The following is an 8,763-nucleotide window of genomic DNA, read 5'->3' as shown; positions in this document are numbered from 1 at the left end:
TAAAAATCTCTCAGGGAGCCCCTGTCATAGATGACTCTGAGAGCTATTTACATGGTGGAATTGGCAGACATTGGCAATTAATTCAGTTGAGGGAGATGAGAAGAGTCGAGAGAACGGGAGAGAGGGAGAGGTTAGGAAGCCTAGGACGATGGTAGGTTTCTGGCTTCTGTGATTTGATGGGCAGTGGGACATTTTCTTGGTGGGAGATAACAGTGGAGGGCTATTGCTGCTTTTGAGTCAGTTCCACCAAGGCCCAACCTGGGCAGTGGTAGAGGCTTTCCCTTCCAGACCTCCCCCAGCCCCCAGCTGTTCAGGGCCTTACCTTGCACGAGGCCCATTCATTAAGAGGACAGTGGGTAAGGGGATCTTGGGGCCAACAGTGCATCACTGCAGCTGATTGATTAATGTCATGCTGGGCAGTCCATGAGCACAGTTTGAAGAAGACCTTGCAGTCATAATTCATAATACTATTTTACCACATGGGGAACAAGGATTGGGGCCATCTCTTGGGACATAGGGTCTCACTGGCACATGTTGCATGTTGCCTTTGAGGTTATTTCAAAATTCACTGAGATTCTAGTCACAGATTATATATACAGATTATGCGTATATGTATATACACACACATATACACACATATACATATGTGTGTGTTTATATACATGCACATACACACTTATATATATGTGCAATTTCTTTTTGGCCTAAACATCAAAATGTTTTATAAAAGTGTATGTTGAGGTCAAGTGCAGTGGCTCCCACCTATAATCCCAGCAAGGCTGAGGCAGGAGGATCATTTGAGCCCAGGAGTTTGAGACTAGCCTGGGCAACATAGCCAGACCCCATCTCTACAAAAAATAAAAACCTTACCCAGGCATGGTGGTAGGTCTACAAAAAATAAAATCCTTACCTAGGCATGGTGGTAGGTCTACAAAAGATAAAAAACATTACCCAGGCATGGTGGTAGGTCTATAAAAAATAAAAACATTACCCAGGCATGGTAGTCCTACCTACTTGGAGGGGCTGAGGTGGGAAGATTGCTTGTGCCCAGGAGTTAAAGGCTGCAGTGAGTTAAGATTGTGCCACTGCACTCTAGCCTGGGTAACAAAGTAAGACCCTGTCTCAAGAAACAAAAAAATAGTGTATGTCAAAATTCTCACTCTCACTCTAACCTCGTCAACCTAGTTCTTCCACCCATCTTCACCCTCATAGCTAATAGCTACTTCTCCAAGTTTCTTACATAGCCTTCTAGCATATTTTTATGCCAATGCAAGCAATACAAATATGTGTATCTGTCTCCTTGTTTCACAACAGTTGTCTTATTTTAATATTATCTTATTTTATCTATTCTGCACTTTGCTTTTTCACTTAATACATCATGGAGCTGTTTTATCCAGACAATACATCCAATACAAGTAAATCCTATGCTCCTGGCATATCTCTACTGCTGGGGACTAGAAAATGCAGAGGAAAATAATGAGTGCTTGCATTGACTTTCAAAAATAAGGTTGCATAAAAATGCAATGTCAATAGCAAAATAAATGCCACATGGTTATGAACACATTTAAGAGACAAATACTGTAAAAGAAAAGCACCCATTTTCTCTATTGAGAAATTCATATTTATTTGCCATTCACCAAACATTTACTGAGGGTATGCATTGCCCTGGGCTTGCTGGGTGCTGTGGGGAGGACAAGCAGGGTAGATAGCTCAGAGCCTCCATCTGCCCAGGCCCACTATGTCAACAGCCTCCTTAGGACACCCCTTTCTGCAGCCTTAATCCCCACCCTAGCCAGCACCACACACACTTCAACTAAGGTGACCTTCCCTTCATTCCCACCCAGCCTTTCTCCTGCTTAAACTGCTTCACTGCCCTCCTCCCCACCACCTTCCCCATTCCCCTCCCATCCTAAGGGTCACATTGTCAAATTCCAACCCCTTCACTTGGATCGCAAGGCCTTTGGTGTGCAGCGGCTGCCCTGTAAACCTCACCACTCGCCTGCCTCACCTCTCCTTGCCTGCTGCTGCTAGGTTCCTGCTGTTCTGTCCTGCCTTCAGGCCTCTGTACCCTGCTCCTCTTGTCCTGGAAAGAGCAGTCTTCTCCACCCTTCACCGCCCCACTCATTTGTTCTTATGCCTTTTTTTCAGGTATCTTTCCCCAATTACTTGCCCCTGCCCCCAGCCTGACTGGGTTAGAGACTCCTCCTGCCAACTGCAATTGCCTGGTTCCATTCCCTGCTTCCTCCTGGGGTGTGAGTTAGTGCAGCCCAGTCTAATGGGGGACACAGTCATCCTCTAATGCCTGGTTCCATTCCCTGCCTCCTCCTGGGTGGAGTTAGTGCAGCCGAGTCTAGTGGACGGGTCACCGGGCTTCCGAGTCCCAGTCTTGGCTCCTTCTCTAAGGCTGTTTTGTCATCTGTCACAGGCATGCCACGAGAACTTGCCAGCACAGTGGTGGTGATAATTAGAGTTCCCAATGCCCCTTAAGAATGCTCAGTAGACGGGAGCTGGCTTAACCCTCCCCAATCTTCCTCTCCCTCCTCCGTGGACAGAATCTCACACGTCTGTGAACCCCCACGTTCAGCATGAAGTGAAGCGCCCATCGGATGACGGGCCGGCTGGCTGGTTGAAGGCCACTGCTGACTTCGCATTGGAGGTATGGGTTGCTCAGCGCTTTTACCCTTTCTCAGGCATCTACTTGTTGCCTGGGCTTCTCTTCCAAGTTCAACAGTCCCCTCCCGGCCAGTTCTCCGCCGCGCCCCGCCCCCGGGGATCTGCAGGGACCCTTTTCCTGCCCGAGGCCTGGGGTCTTGGCTCGAGAGGGCAGCCCCGCCGCGGGGACTGAGCATGCTCGCGCCGGTCAGGCTGGGAGGGCCGCACGCGGGGCCGCAGCCTGCGCCCTGGGCACCCGGGCGGCCGAGCGGGCGGGGTTTGGCCGCCGGGCGGCCCGCCCCGGGCTCCCATCAGGGCCTCGCGGCGGAGAGGGACCGAGGTGGGAGCGCGTGAGCCGCGCCGCCAGCCAGTCGCGCAGCGTCTACCCCCGCGGTGCGCAGCGGCTGCGGAGCGGAGCCAGCGGGAGCAGCAGGGCGGGCTCTCCCGGCCGCGAGGGCGCGCGGCGCGGCGCGGAGGTCTGGCCGCGTCCCGGCGGAGGAAGGAGAGGAGTGAGGGCGCCAGAGGTGAGCGCAGCCCGGGAGGCGCCAGCCCAGCGGCGCGGGCGCAGCCGCTCGGTCCTTGCTTTCTTGCGGCGCTGGCGGCTGCGTTCCTCCGACCGCGCTGACAGCCTCGCGTCCTGGCGCCCGCTCGCTGGGGCTGCCCGGAGGCCGCGGCCGGGCAGCTGTTGCACGGAGAGGGGGGCAGTTGCGGGGTTCCATAACCATAGCAACCGCATCAGCACCGGCGGCGGCGGGCGAGGGCAGCATCCGCTCGCTCCTCCTCCAGGCAGCCTCGCCGCGGGGACCCAACACCAGCTCGCAGGTGCTGCGGACTCCCCAGTCCGCCCGCCGCCGCCGCCGCGGCAAGTGTTGGCGGCCAGAGACGGCGAAAGAGGAGAGAGAGGGACCCAGGAGCGCGGCCCCCGGGGGAGAGAGAGGGGAGCCCTGCAGTGGAGACAGGTAGGTGAGAGCGCTTCGGGGTCGGCAGCTGCAAAACTCTCTCGTCGGTGGTAGTGACGCTTCTGCAAGCGTGGTTGCCAGTTGGATGGCTTTCTGTCACGGAACAGCGATTCCGCCGCAAAATGTGGTTTATCTCCCTCGATTTTCCCCAGTCTCTCTGCCCTCCAGGTTTGCTGCACATCTGGACAGGTCTTGAGGGGATAAGAAGGGCCAGGGCTGTGAAAGGAGCGGAGAGGCTGGGTTAATGAGGGGTTCCCCCCAGGAGTCCCAGATGGAGGCTGAGAGGGCGCATGCAGACCTTGGCCATTGGGGTCCTTGGAGCCAGGGAACCCGGGGGCCAGGCTCAGGAGGAGACCGCACTGGGGTGGAGGGGACAGTGGCAGAGATTCCCTGTGATCCAGGCGAATGCACAGACCCGTTCTTCCTGTGGCTTGGCTGGGGACAGGGGTGTGCGGGGACACTGCAGCTCAGCTATGACATGGAAAGGGACCAGCTCTTGATCTGTAGAGCCAGCTTCAAGCCCAGTCACTGGAGGGGATGTTTAGACAAGGCAAGTAGTAACTGTTATTATTTTGGGACACAGGAGTATCATGTTATTGCCGTTGACTATTAGGGATAGGATGGGAATAGAAATAAAATTTTGAGCTAGCAGTCAAGACTATGCCCTCCCCTTCTCCCCACCTCATTTCTAGCTCCCCACCCCACTTTGCCAGCAAAACAAGAACCACATCGCTCATAGTGACAATCCTTGCTCCTTGGCCACTGGCAAACTATCTCGCTTTCAGACAGCTGGAGACACCGCTTCAGTTGTCCATTTGAACCAGGGGGCATTGTTTTCCATCAGGTTATGATGCTCTTGATGTTAAGTGATGTGTCAAAGCCGAGAGGCACCTGGGCTGTCCATACAGTGTGATGGACTGTTAACTACATCTGCAGGCTGGAGAGGGGGCCAGAGCTTGGGGAGTGATTACAAACTCAGATCAGCTGGGACCAGGGCCCCGGAAGAAGGAAGATAGCATGTGAATAATTAGGGTCTGAAAGTTCGTGCATGTAGGTAAGTAGGTCTCTGAGTAATATCCAGGATAGGCAGCCATTGACTTTGAAAGGGCTCTTCCTTTATATCGTGGCCTCGGGGGACAGTCTAAGTCCCAGTTAAAAGGCTATGTTCTTTAATTGGGCTTTTAATTTATGGTGTGGTTATGTTACCCAAGGGGATGTGATTTGGCCAACCTCTCATCTGGAGATTTATGTCATAATACGTATGATATTATCAGAGCTTAGGCAGATGGTTAGGTGTAGAGGAAAGTGGACCAGATTGGAGGGTCAGAAAACATGGATTTGAACTCTGATTTCCTCATGCACCTGCTGTGTGACCTTGAGTTGTTCCACCTCACTGAGGCTTCTTTCTCTCATCTGGAGAATGGGGATACTAACTAACAAGTCTTGCAGTTTACCAGGCTCAATCACAATCCAATGGGATGTGGAGAGGATGTTTGGGAAGGGCTTTTTAAAACCTAATGTCTTGTGCAAGTAAAAGGGATTATTGTTTTCTAAAGAATCTCTCTTCCTCAGATTGGCAAATCATTAAACATCCATCAACTATGAAAAGAGAGTGGAAATATTAGTCAGTGACTCACAGTGGAAACACTGTAGTCTGGTCCAAGATTCACTCAGGGCAACATAAAGAGGGCTTCTCAGGGGAAAATGCTGCATGCCATCCACCTTGCCTACAAGTGCTGAAGGTCAAGTGCTTTGCCATCAAATGCAGCACTCGTCTAGTTTGAAACAGTGAGGCCTGCTCACAACAGGGGTGTATTAAGTTTTTTTTTTTTTTTTTTTTCACAGTGTAAACAGAGATTTAGACAGAGTAGGGACTCATTTAACTGTTCACCTCGGGTTGTGGGTTTCTCGTGGGCAGGATTACTTTCATCCAACTCTGCTCTGTAATGTCAGGTGTTTACCAAATATTTGCTCAATTTGACTGAAATAGACTGAATGCTGACAGGTTGATTTTATTGCTGAAGGAATTATAATTTCTGGAAGGAACCAAGACTGTCTTATACTATTCTCTGCTCTTTTATGCCCCTGATTTTGCTCATGGTGGTGTCCCTGCCTAGAATAACAATTTCTCACTTCTTTCTTCCTTTAACAACCCAATTCAAATGCCCCTTCCTATAGAAAGCTTTCCCAGATTCTCTCATGTGCTCCCACAACACTCTGGACCTCCTTTGTGATGGACTGTGCTGTGTCATCGCTTGCACACATACCTGTCCTTTCTGTTGATTTGATGCTTCCCAATGATAGGTGCCTCTCCCTATCTGACTTTGGTTGTGGCTGCAGCACCTGGTGCAGCCATGGCCATGATGAATGGTTGTTGAATGAGTGAATGAGTCTTACTTCTAACATGACCACCTGTGCAGACGTAGGCTGCAGAAAGGCCATTCCTGGCTGCTTTCGCCATCTCGGTCTGTGTGGCAAGCCTGAAGGATGCTCCATGGCTTGTTGTGCATTATTTAGGGTCAACCCACTGAGGCAAAGTGAAGGAGAACAGAAGCACATATTTTGCTTTAAAATGCTCATTTTTTTTCAAGTGGGCACTTTAGGATAACTGAAATCTGGTGTTGAATGGCCTTCATGTAACATTTGCTGAAAACATCTGATGGAATATTTTAAACTTGAAATATCTTTCTCTCGCTTCAATTTCTTTCCTTGATTTCAGCTCCAGCATAGTAAAAAAGCACAAGCACTGGGATTTCATCTCCAGTATAGTAAAAAAGCACAAGCATTGGATTAAGATAGCCTAGATTTAATCTCAGTTCTCAGGGTACCTGGAACTAGTGCACTTGATTGTCTTGTGCCTCAGTTTCCTCATTCATAAAGTGTGGATGTGAATACCCATCTCACAGGGATGTCGAGTTTTGGAGCGAATTAATAGCTGTGCCATAAAAGTAGTTCATTAACTGTAAAATATTAATACTCTAAGTAAATTTGTTCTTTTCCTTAATTTTCGTCCTAGAAAATGAGAAAATCCTTGTCTAATTTCACAGCATCACATGGGCTTCAAATGCTGGCTCCTTCACTTACTAGCTCTGTGTGACCTTCAGTAAATCATTTTGCTCCCCCAGCCATCTGCCTTATCTGCATAGCATTGTAATGATAGCCACCTTTCAGGATAGATAGGGAAATGCACAGAAAGAAAAATGCCATGCCAGGCACTCCATATGTAATATCTGTAATTTGCAAATGATAGATGTAATTGCCAATAATAGAGGGTTCCAGAATTTTCTGAAATGCCCCAAATGAGTCTCCTCCCTCTATTTCACCTACAGTTCTACAAGAGAAGAAGAACTAAGAAGATGGTCATGGTCCCAACCACCAAGAACCTCCTTTGGTTAGACATGGGAGACACCAGGAGGGAGCAGAATGACCTAAAGATTTAGATTCAGGGACCGGGTCCTCACTCCAGATCTGATACTATTTGCAGAACTATTGATCTGGTCACCTTACCTTTCTTGACTCAGTGTTTTCTTCTGTGAAAAACCTGGGCGATGTCAATGGCCTTCTCTAGCTCTATTTCAATGCTCGTATACACTAATCTGTGTTTCCCCTTACAAAGTTTACATCTATAGCCCTCAGGCCATTTTGTGGTGGTTGTTATTGTTGGGACTCACAGCTTACCCAAAACTCTACATTTCAATGCATTATATACCCATAGCCCTACCACCAAATTTTTCTTATTTTTGCATTTTCCTTAGTTTAGAAAGTCAAGTCTGGGGGCGGTGGCTCATGCTTGTAATCCCAGCACTTCGGGAGGCTGAGGCGGGTGGATCACAAGGTCAGGAGTTCAAGACCAGCCTGTCCAATATGATGAAACCCTGTCTCTACTAAAAAATACAAAAATTAGCTGAGTGTGGTGGCACATGCCTGTAATCCCAGCTACTTGGGAGGCTGAGGCAAGAGAATTGTTTGAACCCAGGAGGCGGAGGTTGTGGTGAGCCAAGATCGTGCCATTGCACTCCAGCGTGGCCGACAACAGCAAGACTCTGTCTCTTGAGCCAAGATTGCACCACTGCACTACAGCCTGGGCAACAGAGTAAGACTCCAACTCAAAAAAAAAAAAAAAGAGATAAAGAAAGAAAGTTAAAGTGCTCAAGATGACCCAGGGACTTAGGGAGTTGTTCAATACTCCTTGTCCCAGTCCAATTCTTATCCTACTCTAGGCAGGAGGTTCTGCTGCTCAGTCCAGTCTGGAAGATCTCCTTAATTCCAAATGCAATAAATTGTGTGTGTAAAGTCTGATCTACCTGAGAGAGCTGGCAGAGATTCACGGACATTGCTAATATCTGCTGAGCTACCCAGACACTGGGTGCTCAGAAATGTCAAATGTTTCTGCTCAAACATGAATAATTTCTAGGTGGCTGCACACCCATCTCAGGAGTGACTCGTGAGGGAGATTTTAGCATCACAAAGGAAAGTGGCACTGTGAGCCTGGGATCTGTGGCCCTCCCTCCACCTCCGGTGTGGATGGAGTGGTACTGTGATGTGCCTGGTACAGGGCATTTGCATAAGTAGCCTGCCCTGCGTCACTCATCATGCCAGACTCTGAGAATCAACTGTAGACAACACAAGGTCCTTGCCTTTCAAGAGCTTAATATGTAGTTGGGGGATCAGGCATGGAAATTGGCAAGAACAAACCAGGCAATGCCGGGGGTCTGCGGGAACAAAGAGGAGCCTCCGACATATTTCCTAGGTGGTGGCTGTCAAGGATGCCTTCTTAAAGGAGAGAGAGTCTAAGCTGAGTCTGAAGGAATCTCCACATGCAGACCTGAGGGAAGGGCAATCAGAAAGGGAGAGCAACATGCAGAGACTTGGAGACAAGAAGTAGCAAGGAAGAGAAAGGAACCGCAGGGCTGGAACAAGAGGCCAAGGGGTGAGGTGGTGTCCGTTGAGGCTTGGGAGATGGTAGGGTTACACGTTTGAGAGTTTTGCAAGCCAGTCTTTTCCTCTAACAGAAGGCCATAGGAAGTCACAGAAAGGTCTAGACCTGGGCAGGATGTTCTCCCCAGCTGCGATAGAGGCCAGGTTAGCGAGATCCAACAAAGATTTTATGGCCTCTTAGGAGGCTCTGCAGAGATGCTTGACTTCAGGTAAT

The 8,763-nt window shown here is 49.5% G+C and overlaps 1 protein-coding gene across 1 annotated transcript in view; it reads left to right on the top strand.

The window, feature by feature from the left end:
- Positions 1-3,380: 3,380 nt before the first annotated feature.
- FAM135B (family with sequence similarity 135 member B) overlaps positions 3,381-8,763 on the top strand; it is a 367,515-nt gene continuing 362,132 nt past the window's right edge. Inside the window, exon 1 of the mRNA XM_016959901.4 lies at positions 3,381-3,611. The gene's annotated coding sequence lies outside the window, so the exon portion shown is untranslated. The remainder of the gene's footprint in view (positions 3,612-8,763) is intronic.

The sequence above is a fragment of the Pan troglodytes genome, chromosome 7 (genome assembly GCF_028858775.2).
Source record: "Pan troglodytes isolate AG18354 chromosome 7, NHGRI_mPanTro3-v2.0_pri, whole genome shotgun sequence".
NCBI classification, from domain to species: domain Eukaryota; kingdom Metazoa; phylum Chordata; class Mammalia; order Primates; family Hominidae; genus Pan; species Pan troglodytes.
The sequence above is the reverse complement of the archived record's forward strand: the minus strand, read 5'-3'. Positions and strand labels throughout refer to the sequence as shown.